Source organism: Genypterus blacodes, unplaced genomic scaffold (assembly GCF_046128005.1).
Source record: "Genypterus blacodes isolate CSIRO-AG114 ecotype Tasmania unplaced genomic scaffold, CSIRO-AGI_Gbla_v1 ptg000072l_1, whole genome shotgun sequence".
Taxonomy (NCBI): Eukaryota; Metazoa; Chordata; class Actinopteri; order Ophidiiformes; family Ophidiidae; genus Genypterus; species Genypterus blacodes.
The window spans coordinates 3741277-3759212 of record NW_027466882.1 but is presented as its reverse complement, the minus strand read 5'-3'; the positions used below and the strand labels follow the sequence as shown (position 1 = coordinate 3759212).

The window sequence follows — 17936 nt, the reverse complement described above, 5'->3', positions numbered from 1 at the left end:
ATATTGAAAATTTTCAAAAAATGTTGACCTGCGGGTCATCGATTCTTGTAACTAGAGAAAACTTGAAAAGCCCATGTCTGTGACAAGGAAGGAGATAGAGAGCTACAATTTCAGACGCAGCATCCAGGCAGAAATGCCATCAATGTTTGTAAATTTGGGACAAATTGGGGAATATTGAAAATTTTCTAAAAAGGTTGACCCGGGTCATCAATTTTTGAAACTGGAGAAAACTTTAAAAGCCCATATCTGTGACAAGGAAGGATATAGAGAGCTAAAATTTCAGGCGCAGCATCCAGGCAGAAATGCCATCAATGTGTGTAAATTTGGGACAAATTGGGGAATGTTGAAAATTTTCTAAAAATGTTGACCCGCGGGTCATCGATTCTTGTAACTAGAGAAAACTTGAAAAGCCCATGTCTGTGACAAGGAAGGAGATAGAAAGCTAAAATTTCAGACGCAGCATCCAGGCAGAAATGCCATCAATGTGTGTGAATTTGGGGCAAATTGGGGAATATTGAAAATTTTCTAAAAATGTTGACCCGCAATTCATCGATTCTTGAAACTAGAGAAAACTTGAAAAGCCCATATCTGTGACAAGGAAGGAGATAGAGAGCTACAATTTCAGACGCAGCATCCAGGCAGAAATGCCATCAATGTGTGTGAATTTGGGGCAAATTGGGGAATATTATTAAATTTTCTAAAAAAGTTGACCCCAGGGTCATCGATTCTTGAAACTAGAGAAAACTTGAAAAGCCCATATCTGTGACAAGGAAGGAGATAGAGAGCTACAATTTCAGACGCAGCATCCAGGCAGAAATGCCATCAATGTGTGTGAATTTGGGGCAAATTGGGGAATATTGAAAATTTTCTAAAAAAGTTGACCCCAGGGTCATCGATTTTTGAAACTGGAGAAAACTTGAAAAGCCCATATCTGTGACAAGGAAGGAGATAGAGAGCTAAAATTTCAGGCGCAGCATCCAGACAGAAATGCCATTAATTTGTGTAAATTTGGGACGAATTGGGGAATATTGAAAATTTTCTAAAAATGTTGACCCGCAATTCATCGATTCTTGAAACTAGAGAAAACTTGAAAAGCCCATATCTGTGACAAGGAAGGAGATAGAGAGCTACAATTTCAGACGCAGCATCCAGGCAGAAATGCCATCAATTTGTGTAAATTTGGGACAAATTGGGGAATATTGAAAATTTTCTAAAAATGTTGACCCGCGGGTCATCGATTCTTGAAACTAGAGAAAACTTGAAAAGCCCATATCTGTGACAAGGAAGGAGATAGAGAGCTAAAATTTCAGACGCAGCATCCAGGCAGAAATGCCATCAATGTGTGTAAATTTGGGGCAAATTGGGGAATATTGAAAATTTTCTAAAAATGTTGATCAGGGTCATCAATTTTTGAAACTGGAGAAAACTTGAAAAGCCCATATCTGTGACAAGGAAGGTGATAAAGAGCTACAATTTCAGACGCAGCATCCAGGCAGAAATGCCATCAATGTGTGTAAATTTGGGGTAAATTGGGGAATATTGAACATTTTGGAAAAAAGTTGACCCCCGGGTCATCGATTTTTGAAACTGGAGAAAACTTGAAAAGCCCATATCTGTGACAAGGAAGGAGATAGAGAGCTAACATTTCAGACGCAGCATCCAGGCAGAAATGCCATCAATGTGTGTAAATTTGGGGCAAATTGGGGAATATTGAAAATTTTGGAAAAAAGTTGACCCGCTTGTCAGCGATTTTTGAAACTGGAGAAAACTTGAAAAGCCCATATCTGTGACAAGGAAGGAGATAGAGAGCTAAAATTTCAGACGCAGCATCCAGGCAGAAATGCCATCAATGTGTGTAAATTTGGGGCAAATTGGGGAATATTGAAAATTTTCCAAAAATGTTGACCCGCGGGTCATCGATTCTTGAGACTGGAGAAAACTTGAAAAGCCCATATCTGTGACAAGGAAGGAGATAGAGAGCTAAAATTTCAGACGCAGCATCCAGACAGAAATGCCATCAATGTGTGTAAATTTGGGGCAAATTGGGGAATATTGAAAATTTTGGAAACATGTTGACCCGGGTCATCAATTTTTGAAACTGGAGAAAACTTGAAAAGCCCATATCTGTGACAGGGAAGGAGATAGAGAGCTAAAATTTCAGGCGCAGCATCCAGGCAGAAATGCCATCAATGTGTGTAAATTTGGGACAAATTGGGGAATATTGAAAATTTTCTAAAAATGTTGACCCGCAATTCATCGATTCTTGAAACTAGAGAAAACTTGAAAAGCCCATATCTGTGACAAGGAAGGAGATAGAGAGCTAAAATTTCAGACGCAGCATCCAGGCAGAAATGCCATCAATGTGTGTGAATTTGGGGCAAATTGGGGAATATTGAAAATTTTCTAAAAAAGTTGACCCCAGGGTCATCGATTTTTGTAACTAGAGAAAACTTGAAAAGCCCATGTCTGTGACAAGGAAGGAGATAGAGAGCTAAAATTTCAGGCGCAGCATCCAGACAGAAATGCCATTAATTTGTGTAAATTTGGGACGAATTGGGGAATATTGAAAATTTTCTAAAAATGTTGACCCGCAATTAATCGATTCTTGAAACTAGAGAAAACTTGAAAAGCCCATATCTGTGACAAGGAAGGAGATAGAGAGCTACAATTTCAGACGCAGCATCCAGGCAGAAATGCCATCAATGTGTGTGAATTTGGGGCAAATTGGGGAATATTTTTAAATTTTCTAAAAAAGTTGACCCCAGGGTCATCGATTCTTGAAACTAGAGAAAACTTGAAAAGCCCATATCTGTGACAAGGAAGGAGATAGAGAGCTACAATTTCAGACGCAGCATCCAGGCAGAAATGCCATCAATGTGTGTGAATTTGGGGCAAATTGGGGAATATTGAAAATTTTCTAAAAATGTTGACCCGCGGGTCATCGATTCTTGAAACTAGAGAAAACTTGAAAAGCCCATATCTGTGACAAGGAAGGAGATAGAGAGCTAAAATTTCAGACGCAGCATCCAGGCAGAAATGCCATCAATGTGTGTAAATTTGGGACAAATTGGGGAATGTTGAAAATTTTCTAAAAATGTTGACCCGCGGGTCATCGATTCTTGTAACTAGAGAAAACTTGAAAAGCCCATGTCTGTGACAAGGAAGGAGATAGAAAGCTTCAATTTCAGACGCAGCATCCAGGCAGAAATGCCATCAATGTGTGTAAATTTGGGGCAAATTGGGGAATATTGAAAATTTTCTAAAAATGTTGATCAGGGTCATCAATTTTTGAAACTGGAGAAAACTTGAAAAGCCCATATCTGTGACAAGGAAGGAGATAAAGAGCTACAATTTCAGACGCAGCATCCAGGCAGAAATGCCATCAATGTGTGTAAATTTGGGACAAATTGGGGAATATTGAAAATTTTCTAAAAATGTTGACCCGCAATTCATCGATTCTTGAAACTAGAGAAAACTTGAAAAGCCCATATCTGTGACAAGGAAGGAGATAGAGAGCTACAATTTCAGACGCAGCATCCAGGCAGAAATGCCATCAATGTGTGTGAATTTGGGGCAAATTGGGGAATATTTTTAAAGTTTCTAAAAAAGTTGACCCCAGGGTCATCGATTCTTGAAACTAGAGAAAACTTGAAAAGCCCATATCTGTGACAAGGAAGGAGATAGAGAGCTTAAATTTCAGACGCAGCATCCAGGCAGAAATGCCATCAATTTGTGTAAATTTGGGACAAATTGGGGAATATTGAAAATTTTCTAAAAATGTTGACCCGCGGGTCATCGATTCTTGAAACTAGAGAAAACTTGAAAAGCCCATATCTGTGACAAGGAAGGAGATAGAGAGCTAAAATTTCAGACGCAGCATCCAGGCAGAAATGCCATCAATGTGTGTAAATTTGGGACAAATTGGGGAATGTTGAAAATTTTCTAAAAATGTTGACCCGCGGGTCATCGATTCTTGTAACTAGAGAAAACTTGAAAAGCCCATGTCTGTGACAAGGAAGGAGATAGAAAGCTACAATTTCAGACGCAGCATCCAGGCAGAAATGCCATCAATGTGTGTAAATTTGGGGCAAATTGGGGAATATTGAAAATTTTCTAAAAATGTTGATCAGGGTCATCAATTTTTGAAACTGGAGAAAACTTGAAAAGCCCATATCTGTGACAAGGAAGGAGATAAAGAGCTACAATTTCAGACGCAGCATCCAGGCAGAAATGCCATCAATGTGTGTGAATTTGGGGCAAATTGGGGAATATTTTTAAAGTTTCTAAAAAAGTTGACCCCAGGGTCATCGATTCTTGAAACTAGAGAAAACTTGAAAAGCCCATATCTGTGACAAGGAAGGAGATAGAGAGCTTAAATTTCAGACGCAGCATCCAGGCAGAAATGCCATCAATTTGTGTAAATTTGGGGCAAATTGGGGAATATTGAAAATTTTCTTAAAATGTTGACTTGGGTCATCAATTTTTGAAACTGGAGAAAACTTGAAAAGCCCATATCTGTGACAAGGAAGGTGATAAAGAGCTACAATTTCAGACGCAGCATCCAGGCAGAAATGCCATCAATGTGTGTAAATTTGGGGTAAATTGGGGAATATTGAAAATTTTGGAAAAAAGTTGACCCCCGGGTCATCGATTTTTGAAACTGGAGAAAACTTGAAAAGCCCATATCTGTGACAAGGAAGGAGATAGAGAGCTTCAATTTCAGACGCAGCATCCAGGCAGAAATGCCATCAATGTGTGTAAATTTGGGGCAAATTGGGGAATATTGAAAATTTTCTAAAAATGTTGACCCGGGTCATCGATTTTTGAAACTGGAGAACACTTGAAAAGCCCATATCTGTGACAAGGAAGGAGATAGAGAGCTAAAATTTCAGACGCAGCATCCAGACAGAGATGCCATCAATTTGTGTACATTTGGGACAAATTGGGGAATATTGAAAATTTTCTAAAAATGTTGACCCGCGGGTCATCGATTCTTGTAACTAGAGAAAACTTGAAAAGCCCATGTCTGTGACAAGGAAGGAGATAGAGAGCTAAAATTTCAGACGCAGCATCCAGGCAGAGATGCCATCAATGTGTGTAAATTTGGGGCAAATTGGGGAATATGGAAAATTTTCTAAAAATGTTGACCCGCGGGTCATCAATTTTTGAAACTAGAGAAAACTTGAAAAGCCCATATCTGTGACAAGGAAGGAGATAGAGAGCTAAAATTTCAGACGCAGCATCCAGGCAGAAATGCCATCAATGTGTGTGAATTTGGGGCAAATTGGGGAATATTGAAAATTTTCTAAAAAAGTTGACCCCAGGGTCATCGATTTTTGAAACTGGAGAAAACTTGAAAAGCCCATATCTGTGACAAGGAAGGAGATAGAGAGCTAAAATTTCAGGCGCAGCATCCAGACAGAAATGCCATTAATTTGTGTAAATTTGGGACGAATTGGGGAATATTGAAAATTTTCTAAAAATGTTGACCCGCAATTAATCGATTCTTGAAACTAGAGAAAACTTGAAAAGCCCATATCTGTGACAAGGAAGGAGATAGAGAGCTACAATTTCAGACGCAGCATCCAGGCAGAAATGCCATCAATGTGTGTGAATTTGGGGCAAATTGGGGAATATTTTTAAATTTTCTAAAAAAGTTGACCCCAGGGTCATCGATTCTTGAAACTAGAGAAAACTTGAAAAGCCCATATCTGTGACAAGGAAGGAGATAGAGAGCTACAATTTCAGACGCAGCATCCAGGCAGAAATGCCATCAATGTGTGTGAATTTGGGGCAAATTGGGGAATATTGAAAATTTTCTAAAAATGTTGACCCGCGGGTCATCGATTCTTGAAACTAGAGAAAACTTGAAAAGCCCATATCTGTGACAAGGAAGGAGATAGAGAGCTAAAATTTCAGACGCAGCATCCAGGCAGAAATGCCATCAATGTGTGTAAATTTGGGACAAATTGGGGAATGTTGAAAATTTTCTAAAAATGTTGACCCGCGGGTCATCGATTCTTGTAACTAGAGAAAACTTGAAAAGCCCATGTCTGTGACAAGGAAGGAGATAGAAAGCTTCAATTTCAGACGCAGCATCCAGGCAGAAATGCCATCAATGTGTGTAAATTTGGGGCAAATTGGGGAATATTGAAAATTTTCTAAAAATGTTGATCAGGGTCATCAATTTTTGAAACTGGAGAAAACTTGAAAAGCCCATATCTGTGACAAGGAAGGAGATAAAGAGCTACAATTTCAGACGCAGCATCCAGGCAGAAATGCCATCAATGTGTGTAAATTTGGGACAAATTGGGGAATATTGAAAATTTTCTAAAAATGTTGACCCGCAATTCATCGATTCTTGAAACTAGAGAAAACTTGAAAAGCCCATATCTGTGACAAGGAAGGAGATAGAGAGCTAAAATTTCAGACGCAGCATCGAGGCAGAAATGCCATCAATGTGTGTGAATTTGGGGCAAATTGGGGAATATTGAAAATTTTCTAAAAAAGTTGACCCCAGGGTCATCGATTTTTGAAACTGGAGAAAACTTGAAAAGCCCATATCTGTGACAAGGAAGGAGATAGAGAGCTAAAATTTCAGGAGCAGCATCCAGACAGAAATGCCATTAATTTGTGTAAATTTGGGACAAATTGGGGAATATTGAAAATTTTCTAAAAATGTTGACCCGCAATTCATCGATTCTTGAAACTAGAGAAAACTTGAAAAGCCCATATCTGTGACAAGGAAGGAGATAGAGAGCTACAATTTCAGACGCAGCATCCAGGCAGAAATGCCATCAATGTGTGTGAATTTGGGGCAAATTGGGGAATATTTTTAAAGTTTCTAAAAAAGTTGACCCCAGGGTCATCGATTCTTGAAACTAGAGAAAACTTGAAAAGCCCATATCTGTGACAAGGAAGGAGATAGAGAGCTTAAATTTCAGACGCAGCATCCAGGCAGAAATGCCATCAATTTGTGTAAATTTGGGACAAATTGGGGAATATTGAAAATTTTCTAAAAATGTTGACCCGCGGGTCATCGATTCTTGAAACTAGAGAAAACTTGAAAAGCCCATATCTGTGACAAGGAAGGAGATAGAGAGCTAAAATTTCAGACGCAGCATCCAGGCAGAAATGCCATCAATGTGTGTAAATTTGGGACAAATTGGGGAATGTTGAAAATTTTCTAAAAATGTTGACCCGCGGGTCATCGATTCTTGTAACTAGAGAAAACTTGAAAAGCCCATGTCTGTGACAAGGAAGGAGATAGAAAGCTACAATTTCAGACGCAGCATCCAGGCAGAAATGCCATCAATGTGTGTAAATTTGGGGCAAATTGGGGAATATTGAAAATTTTCTAAAAATGTTGATCAGGGTCATCAATTTTTGAAACTGGAGAAAACTTGAAAAGCCCATATCTGTGACAAGGAAGGAGATAAAGAGCTACAATTTCAGACGCAGCATCCAGGCAGAAATGCCATCAATGTGTGTGAATTTGGGGCAAATTGGGGAATATTTTTAAAGTTTCTAAAAAAGTTGACCCCAGGGTCATCGATTCTTGAAACTAGAGAAAACTTGAAAAGCCCATATCTGTGACAAGGAAGGAGATAGAGAGCTTAAATTTCAGACGCAGCATCCAGGCAGAAATGCCATCAATTTGTGTAAATTTGGGGCAAATTGGGGAATATTGAAAATTTTCTTAAAATGTTGACTTGGGTCATCAATTTTTGAAACTGGAGAAAACTTGAAAAGCCCATATCTGTGACAAGGAAGGTGATAAAGAGCTACAATTTCAGACGCAGCATCCAGGCAGAAATGCCATCAATGTGTGTAAATTTGGGGTAAATTGGGGAATATTGAAAATTTTGGAAAAAAGTTGACCCCCGGGTCATCGATTTTTGAAACTGGAGAAAACTTGAAAAGCCCATATCTGTGACAAGGAAGGAGATAGAGAGCTTCAATTTCAGACGCAGCATCCAGGCAGAAATGCCATCAATGTGTGTAAATTTGGGGCAAATTGGGGAATATTGAAAATTTTCTAAAAATGTTGACCCGGGTCATCGATTTTTGAAACTGGAGAACACTTGAAAAGCCCATATCTGTGACAAGGAAGGAGATAGAGAGCTAAAATTTCAGACGCAGCATCCAGACAGAGATGCCATCAATTTGTGTACATTTGGGACAAATTGGGGAATATTGAAAATTTTCTAAAAATGTTGACCCGCGGGTCATCGATTCTTGTAACTAGAGAAAACTTGAAAAGCCCATGTCTGTGACAAGGAAGGAGATAGAGAGCTAAAATTTCAGACGCAGCATCCAGGCAGAGATGCCATCAATGTGTGTAAATTTGGGGCAAATTGGGGAATATGGAAAATTTTCTAAAAATGTTGACCCGCGGGTCATCAATTTTTGAAACTAGAGAAAACTTGAAAAGCCCATATCTGTGACAAGGAAGGAGATAGAGAGCTAAAATTTCAGACGCAGCATCCAGACAGAGATGCCATCAATTTGTGTAAATTTGGGACAAATTGGGGAATATTGAACATTTTCTAAAAATGTTGACCCGCGGGTCATCGATTTTTGAAACTGGAGAAAACTTTAAAAGCCCATATCTGTGACAAGGAAGGAGATAGAGAGCTACAATTTCAGACACAGCATCCAGACACAAATGCCATCAATTTGTGTAAATTTGGGACAAATTGGGGAATATTGAACATTTTGGAAAAAAGTTGACCCCCGGGTCATCGATTCTTGTAACTAGTGAAAATTTGAAAAGCCCATATCTGTGACAAGGAAGGAGATAGAGAGCTAAAATTTCAGACGCAGCATCCAGACAGAAATGCCATCAATGTGTGTAAATTTGGGACTTATTGGGGAATATTGAAAATTTTCTAAAAATGTTGACCCGCGGGTCATCGATTTTTGAAACTGGAGAAAACTTGAAAAGCCCATATCTGTGACAAGGAAGGAGATAGAGAGCTAAAATTTCAGACGCAGCATCCAGACAGAAATGCCATCAATTTGTGTAAATTTTGGGCAAATTGGGGAATATTGAAAATTTTCTCAAAATGTTGACCCGGGTCATCGATTTTTGAACCTGGAGAAAACTTAAAAAGCCCATATCTGTGACAAGGAAGGAGATAGAGAGCTAACATTTCAGACGCAGCATCCAGACAGAAATGCCATCGATTTGTGTGAATTTGGGACAAATTGGGGAATATTGAAAATTTTGGAAAAAAGTTGACCCGCGGGTCATCGATTTTTGAAACTGGAGAAAACTTAAAAAGCCCATATCTGTGAGAAGGAAGGAGATAGAGAGCTACAATTTCAGACGCAGCATCCAGACAGAAATGCCATCAATTTGTGTAAATTTTAGACAAATTGGGGAATATTGAACATTTTCTAAAAATGTTGACCCGCGGGTCATCGATTCTTGAAACTAGAGAAAACTTGAAAAGCCCATATCTGTGACAAGGAAGGAGATAGAGAGCTAAAATTTCAGACGCAGCATCCAGGCTGAAATGCCATCAATGTGTGTAAATTTGGGGCACATTGGGGAATATTGAAAATTTTCTAAAAATGTTGACCCGGGTCATCGATTTTTGAAACTGGAGAACACTTGAAAAGCCCATATCTGTGACAAGGAAGGAGATAGAGAGCTAAAATTTCAGACGCAGCATCCAGACAGAAATGCCATCAATGTGTGTAAATTTGGGACTTATTGGGGAATATTGAAAATTTTCTAAAAATGTTGACCTGCGGGTCATTGATTTTTGAAACTGGAGAAAACTTTAAAAGCCCATATCTGTGACAAGGAAGGAGATAGAGAGCTAAAATTTCGGACAGCATCCAGACAGAAATGCCATCAATTTGTGTAAATTTGGGGCAAATTGGGGAATATTGAAAATTTTCTAAAAATGTTGACCCGCGGGTCATCGATTTTTGAAACTGGAGAAAACTTTAAAAGCCCATATCTGTGACAAGGAAGGAGATAGAGGCTTCTGTGTTCTTCTGATGAAGGCATCATGTAAATTGTGATATACATGAACTTGAGTGTAGTCATGTGTACACGGTGACTTGAACTGGGTCTGTCTCACCTATAAAGAGCCTCTGTGTGGCTGCTCTCCTATTTTACGGCCATACCACTCTGAACACGCCCGATCTCGTCTGATCTCAGAAGCTAAGCAGCGTCGGGCCAGGTTAGTACTTGGATGGGAGACCGCCTGGGAATACCCGGTGCCGTAAGCATTTTGGCCCTCTGAGCAGCAGGCCTCACCTGGTCTTCCTCCCTCATGTTTCACTCCCTCTGTCAACACGCAATTTCCCTCGGGAGAATAAAGTTGTATCTTATCTTATCTTATATGAAAGCATACATTCAGAAAATGAGTATTGCACATGGGCATAATATGAGAAGATTGAATGCACATGAGAAGTGAAGTACACCAGCCACTGTGTGACGATGATGATGATGAAAGTGAGCGTCAGAGATGTAAGTGGTCCCTCTGTATGTTCTATGTGATGATTATCAGTTTCATTAGGTAAGACTTCATTATCCAGAAATGTGTGTTTCTGATGAAGGCATCATGTAAATTGTGATATTGTGGTGATTATACATAATTCCCCCTCGGACTATGGTGTGGGTAGGTGTGTTCCCCACGGTGGTTAAAAGGGCGAGGACTTCCGGTCCGTAGGTGTTGTTGTTCTGCTGTATTGATTGTACGAGACGAGTGAATCCGCATGTCTATAAAGTGGACGTTAAAACTCAATATGCCGCCTCCGACTCCCGTCCTTCGGCACTACACTGGTGACCCTGACGCGAGTCTCGACGAAGTTTCCGAGACTGGACTGAACATGGCCGTTTTTCTCAAATTGCCGGAGTTTTGGGAGACGTCCACGGCGGCATGGTTCGCACAGACGGAAGCTCAATTCGCCCTCCGCGGGATAACGGATGACGACACATGCTATTTCCACGTTGTCTCCGCACTGGGGAGCTCTACAGCGGCCCGGACAGTGGGGTTTATTACTTCTCTTCCTGCCCTGGAGAAATATGCAGCATTCAAGACTCTCCTGCTCAAAACCTTCGAGCTGTCACGGCCGGAACGAGCCCGACGCCTGTTCGCTATTCACGGCCTTGGAGACAGTAAGCCCTCAGAGCACATGGAGATGATGCTGAACCTGCTAGGTAAAGAAGAGCCAAATTTCCTGTTCATGGAACTGTTCCTTCGGCACATGCCGCCACACGTGCAAACAGCCTTAACTAATACAACTATCACGGAGCCACGAGCTTTCGCCGAGGAGGCTGATCGCTTTTTCCTGGCTACCCAGCGTTTCGCCCCTGAGGTGCTAGCCCCGACGCGCAGCTACATGCCCCCCAGCAGAGGAATGCTAACTACAGGAGACCCTGTGACTGCTGACGGCCGCACAAATTCAGGCATGTGCTACTTCCATGCGCGTTTCGGCGCTAAAGCTAAGAGATGCCGGCCCCCTTGCAACTATGGACCGGCGGGAAACGACAGGGCCCACGTTCAGTTGTAGCCGTGAGCGTGGGTGCAACAAGCAGACTACTATTCATTAAGGACACCCTCTCCAGGCGTAACTTCCTCTGCGACACCGGAGCTAACAGTAGCGTTTTGCCGGCCACGAGGAGTGACACCGCCAGCGGAGGCTACGGACCCCCATTGACGTCTGCTAACGACACCCCTATCCGCACCTATGGCACAAAGACTGTGAACCTGTGTCTCGAGGGCCGGCAGTTTACGTGGGATTTTGTTACGGCCGACATTTCCTTCCCAGTCCTCGGTGCGGATTTCCTGTGCGCTCACGGACTACTAGTGGACGTCAAGAACAGCCGCTTGGTAGACGCATTGACATTCTCCTCGTTTGCTTGTGTCCGCGGTGAGGCAACATACGGCGGACTCTCCAGCTCTCTTGCTGAGGGGGACAGATATCAACGCCTACTTGGTGAGTTTCCCAGCCTGACGAAGCCCACCTTTTCCGCCACTACCATCAAGCACGGGGTTGAACACCACATTGACACTAAGGGCCCCCCGGTCTACGCTAGGGCCCGGCGGCTCAATCCTGTCAGGCTGGCAGTCGCCAGGTCAGAGTTTGCCAACATGGAGTGCCTGGGCATTATCCACCGCTCTGACAGCCCATGGGCCTCACCCCTCCACATCGTCCCTAAACCAGATGGTGGTTGTCGTCCGTGCGGAGACTACCGCCGCCTTAACGACGCTACCACACCGGACCGCTACCCGGTCCCCCACATCCAGGATTTCTCCGCACATCTGGCTGGCAAACTGGTTTTCTCCAAAGTGGATCTGGTGCGGGGCTACCACCAAGTCCCGGTGCACCCTGCAGACATCCCCAAAACGGCGGTGGTCACGCCGTTCGGACTGTTTGAGTTCCTGCGGATGCCGTTTGGACTTAAGAACGCTGCACAGTCTTTCCAGCGGTTGATGGATTCGGCGCTAAGAGACATGCCGTTCATTTTCGTTTACCTAGACGATATTCTCGTTGCCAGCTCCTCGGAGGGAGAGCACCAAGTACACCTCCGGGATCTCTTCAAAAGGCTCGACCAGCACGGCTTGATTATCAACCCTGCGAAGTGCGTGTTCGGGTTGCCCTCCATCCAATTCCTCGGACATCTGGTGAGCAAAGAGGGGGCTGCCCCCCTCCCTGCAAAGGTGGAGGCCGTGTCCGCCTTTCCAAGACCGCACACAGCTCGTGCACTCCGGGAGTTTCTGGGGATGGTAACCTTTTATCACCGGTTCATCCGCCGGGCCGCCCACACTATGCGCCCGCTACACGAGGCTCTTAAGGGTAAGTCCCCCGGTCAGGCCGTCGACTGGACGGCTGAGAGGGATGCCGCGTTCGATGCCACCAAAGCCTCCCTGAGCCAAGCCACCATGCTGGCCCACCCGTCGCACAAGGCCCCCATCGCTATCACCACGGACGCGTCTGATTATGCTGTGGGAGAGGTGCACGAGCAATGGGTCGACGGCGCCTGGCAGCCACTCGTCTTTTTCAGCCGCCAGTTGACCCCCAGGGAGCGCAAGTACAGTGCGTTTGACAGAGAGCTCCTCGGCCTCTGGTTGGCAGTCCGCCATTTCAGGTTCCTACTTGAAGGTCGAGAGTTTACGGCATTCGTGGACCATAAGCCGCTCACGTTCTGCATGTCCAAGGTGGCCGAGCCTTGGTCGGCCCGCCAGCAGCGTCAGCTCTCCTTCATATCGGAATACACCACGGACATCCGACACGTCGCCGGAAAGGACAACGTGGTGCTCTGTGTGGCTGCTCTCCTCGTTTACAGCCATACCACTCTGAACACGCCCGATCTCGTCTGATCTCGGAAGCTAAGCAGCGTCGGGCCAGGTTAGTACTTGGATGGGAGACCGCCCGGGAATACCCGGTGCCGTTGTTGAGAATAATTGCTCTGAGCACAGTGCATGCACCTGGTGGGGTAGCACTGAGAGGGTGAAGTTGTAACTACATGTGTTGAGAACACCCGGCCTGATGTCATGTAGACGCCTGCTGCACCTGTTGTGTGAGAATGAATGGGTGCTGACGGATAGCTCGAGGTTGTGCTGTCACACCCCAGTAGGCACACAGTAACACTGCGATGGGAAGATTACTAGCAAACTCAGCCCCAGACCAACCAATAGGAAGAGTCCCAAGAAAGGCGAATCAGGGCCAAGGGGAAGGAAGGCGATGCCATTACTGTTTTTAGGGTTTGCAAGACTGCTTTACACGATTAAGATCAAACGAGTAATCATAATAGTGGCAAGTACCTATAAATTTAGGATAAAGGGGAAGGGCCTGGGGCGTGGAAAACCCAGGTCCAGAATAGTATATAAGGAGAAGACAAAGAGACACAAGCCAGAGCAACCCCGGGGTTTTCCTCTCACTTGTTTCATTTGTACCTTGCTGCAAATAAACATTTTACTTGGATCTGAAGACTGGTTTCCTCAACTGCTTTTAGACTATAGCTGAAGACAAGTTTTTTACTAGCCAGAACCTTGAAGACTGATTAGAAGTGAACTATTGACGTACTATTGCCACGTCATTTGGCGAGCTAACAGCCAGGAGGGACGGTGTGGCCGAGGGACCAGTGGGGTCGTCAGAGGAGGTGGGACCAACCCAAGGGCCCAAAATCCACCAGAAAGGTGAGAAACAATTCCTTTTTTCTTTTTCCAAATTTATTGGGTGGCGTCCCTGGCCTTTGTCTGATCCCACGGTCACAAGGTATTGTCACCTCTCCCAAAAAGACCTAGATTTAGAGTTAATAGGATAAGTATTGACTAACAAATAAGAGTTGACAACTGTCGTCAGATCCAAGACTAAGAATGAATGTTGTGGCATGATGGGATGATGGACAAATGTCAAAGAGTGATATTTAATTGTTTGATCTGTATGTGGCTTTGTTTGTCATTGTTCTGTGGGGCTGGTATGATCTATGCGTTCGTGAAATATGCAGAGAAACTCTCAAAGGAATCAGTAAGAAGGAGCATGAATATGAGTGTGAATGGAATTTAAGTAGGAGAGCATTTATTGTTGTGAAGTTATTTAAGGCAAAAATCTATACCACAGGGATGGTATGAGATAAGAGTAAAAGTACCGCTTGAGACGTCTGTCGCCGTGCCCTCTCTGGGGCGACACAAGCAGGGAAAAAAGAAATCTGAAGAAAAGTCGCCGTGCCCTCTCTGGGGCGACTCAGATGTAGAAGAGTACCGGGCAGGGAGCCCAGGGAAGTAACTGGCAGGAAGCCAGAAGAAGTACCGGGCAGAGAGCCCAGGGAAATAACTGGCAGAGAGCCAGGGGTAGTAACTGGCAGGAAGCCAGAGCATTTTGTTTTAAAAGGCCTTGTGTATATATGTGTAAATAGAGGATAAAGGAAGGAGTAGTGGTGAAAGAAAAAGTGATTAGGACTATAAATAGTATACGCTACATTTATGCATGAAATGTTATTTTTAATGTAAATAGAAGTGGAAATGAAGTTTGAATAAGTTGCCATGCTTGGAATTGTGAATAATGTCGCTGTGTTCTGATCTTAGAAGGTCAGCTTAGATAGCAATCTTGCATACGGTGTGCAAGTAGTTTAATATTTGGAAGAGTGTATGAGTAATAATCTAGAAATTGATCCATTTAGCAAAAGTTACTCCGCGTATAGGTTTAAAATAAGGGCTGCGAGCCTGTCTCCGTGGTGGGCATTTGTTTTAACATATGAAGATTTATGTCAACACCTGAGGAAGAGTAATCGTCTTACAAAGACACCCCCTCACCCCGCTTTACAGTATTTGAGTGCTCTGTGGGACACTGAAGTTGTGTGTGTAGGCAGCAACGAGCACCACAGAGAGAGGTGGAGAGACGGAGAGTGGTGGGAAGAAGGAGTAGATCCTACCCAACTGCTAAACAGTGAGTCACACACAGAAAACGTGGGAGCTGTAACATGTGTAAGTGGGATTGATTGTATATCAGTGGACGCAACACACAGAGAAGATTCCCCATTTCCAGAGTATAGGGGATTTGTTGAATGGCAAAAGATAATATTGGGACAGGACATTTTGTATGATAACCGACCAAAATACCCCGGACTCAGAGTAGAGAGAGTAGAGTGGGCAGATCATCATAGAAGGTGGTGTAGGGATACATACAAATACCCAGAGGTGAATCAGTGAGCAAAGTGAAGTCGGAGTTGGCTGAAGCTGGAGGATAGGTGGCACCAGAAGGGAGTGCGTTTAAGACAAAGTAAACAGACCAAAGTGCAAGGTCATGGGGGTCAAGCTGAGTAAACAATCTGACGAATTGACACCCGCTGAGCTTATCATGCTGCGTCATCCTACACAGAAAAGGAAAATTCAAAAGTGTATGAGCAGATGGAACAGGATCACAGCAGGCCATAATAAGTGGCCCGTACAGGGAACCTTTGATCTAAAAAATTGTGACAATGTGGAAGAGGAGCTAAGGCGTAAAGATAAAAGAAACGACCAAAAACATCAGAAGGAGAGACTGAAGACAAAGAACAGAAGGATATTCTGCAGTACTTTAAAATGGAGGGTACACATAGACAGATGTTAATGCAGGAAGCATCAGCCCCTCCTCCCCCGTATGGAAAAGAACATGCAGGACAGTACCCACTAAGGACTGGCGGAGTAGATGGTAAAGTAACGGGACATTAGTGGTAACAATGAAATCAGGAAAACATTCAGGTGGAAAAAGAAAGGTCCCCAGGTAAAAAAGGGAACTAAGGTATGATGAAGAAACAGAAGAGCAAGACAACAGGTCACTGAACTCAGACTCTAGTGATTCCGGGTCCAGTGAGGTGTTGGGAGCAAGCAGCCTGAAGGCAGGCATACACTCCAGTAAAGAACCAGATCCAGAGCCAATACCGCGTGGCATGTGTCATGCTACATCTGAGATACAGCTGCCAATCGGAAGAGATAGCTCAAGAGGAGGAGCACCCTCAAGAAGAGCTAGGGATAGAGAGGCAGGAACATACCTAACACCCCAAGGGATACACCATAGGACCACTAGAAGGAGTAGTCTGCCAGAAGAGTTAGCCTATAGGCAACTCCCGGAAACAGGAGACAGGCCACAAGAATATTTAGACAGATGCAATCGGGACCTGTTAATAGAATGGAGCCGTATGGAACAGCAGAAGGTCAGAGAGGCTACAAGCCTGACGAAGGAGGCGGAAAGACGCAGGACAGGACTAGTGGAGGTAGAACAAGACAAGCGCCAGGCACAATGGGAACAGTCACCCTACAGAGCCTGGGGGTCACCAGACATGAAATGTGCAGGGGATACGGCAAAAGAGACGGAAAGATTACGGAGAATGCTGGACGAGGTGGAGAGAGAAGTAGTGAATGAAATCAACAGAACACGTGAGTTAAACGAATCATTGCTGCAGGAAGAGCTCGACAAGGAACGTGAGCTCAACGAAGCACGTCGTATAGGCGGTTTTGATGATTATGATGACAGAGAGGGATGCGAAATAACTGAACAACAGCTTACAGTGGATATAGAGTTATCAGAAGCAACTGGAAAAGGGGAAATGGACCTGAGGAGCGGAAAAATACCCTATGCGCACAATCAGACCACAAGGAAAAAACCCTATGCATACAAAAGGCCCACAAGAACAACACTCGGTCTACAAAGTAGGGCAGACAGGAAAGCACCTGCAGCAGAATGCCAATCAAAGGATGGAACAAGAGATGATGACGGGAGCCACGGACATGCCATGGGTCCACTGCTGGTAAAAGGACCAGGTAACACAGAGAGGTATGTGCCATGGGGATTTATGGACATCACAGGATTAATAAACCGTCTTCCCGCACTAACAGAAGGAGCTGATAGATGGATAGCAGCATTTGAAGACAACACGGGCGGGATAAAACTGGCTGCTGGAGACATCAAAGCACTACTGATGAAGATCACGGGTCAACATGTGTCTGGAGAGATCTTTGAAGAAGCAGGGGTGGTAGGACTGACAAAGAGCCACAATTATGACCACACCCCTTTTAATGCTGTTCGGGGACAGGTATGGAAAACCTTGAGAGACAAATATCCCTCTAAAATGGATCCTTCAAAATTAGAAAGGGAAAGCTTGAAGGATGAAGACAGCCCTCTGCAGTTCCTGCATCAGTTCCAACGGAAATGGAAGACAGAGACAGGCAGTGAATGGAATGTGAATGAATCATCAAAGGCTCTGTTTAAGTTGTATGTAAAGAATGCCATGCCAAAGGAGATACAACATAAGCTGAATGGAGTTGTTGGGCTGATGAAGTTGGACTGGCCTGTGTTCACTGAACACCTCGTACACTACGTGGATGTCTACAGAAATGAGAAACGGGCTACTGAGGAGCAGAACAGAATGCTGGCTGGTAAGCTAACCCAGCTACAGATAGGAGAACTGACAAAACAAAAGAAGGACCGTG

At 43.7% G+C, this 17936-nt stretch overlaps 1 non-coding gene and 1 pseudogene across 1 annotated transcript; both read left to right on the top strand.

Moving 5' to 3' along the window:
- The first annotated feature begins 10129 nt into the window (after positions 1–10129).
- Positions 10130–10248, top strand: LOC143005960 (5S ribosomal RNA). The gene has a single exon (XR_012964165.1). It is a non-coding gene; the product is annotated as a 5S ribosomal RNA (ribosomal RNA).
- A 3056-nt stretch (positions 10249–13304) lies between these two features.
- On the top strand, positions 13305–13423 carry LOC143005887 (5S ribosomal RNA; annotated as a pseudogene).
- The last annotated feature ends 4513 nt before the right edge of the window (positions 13424–17936 follow it).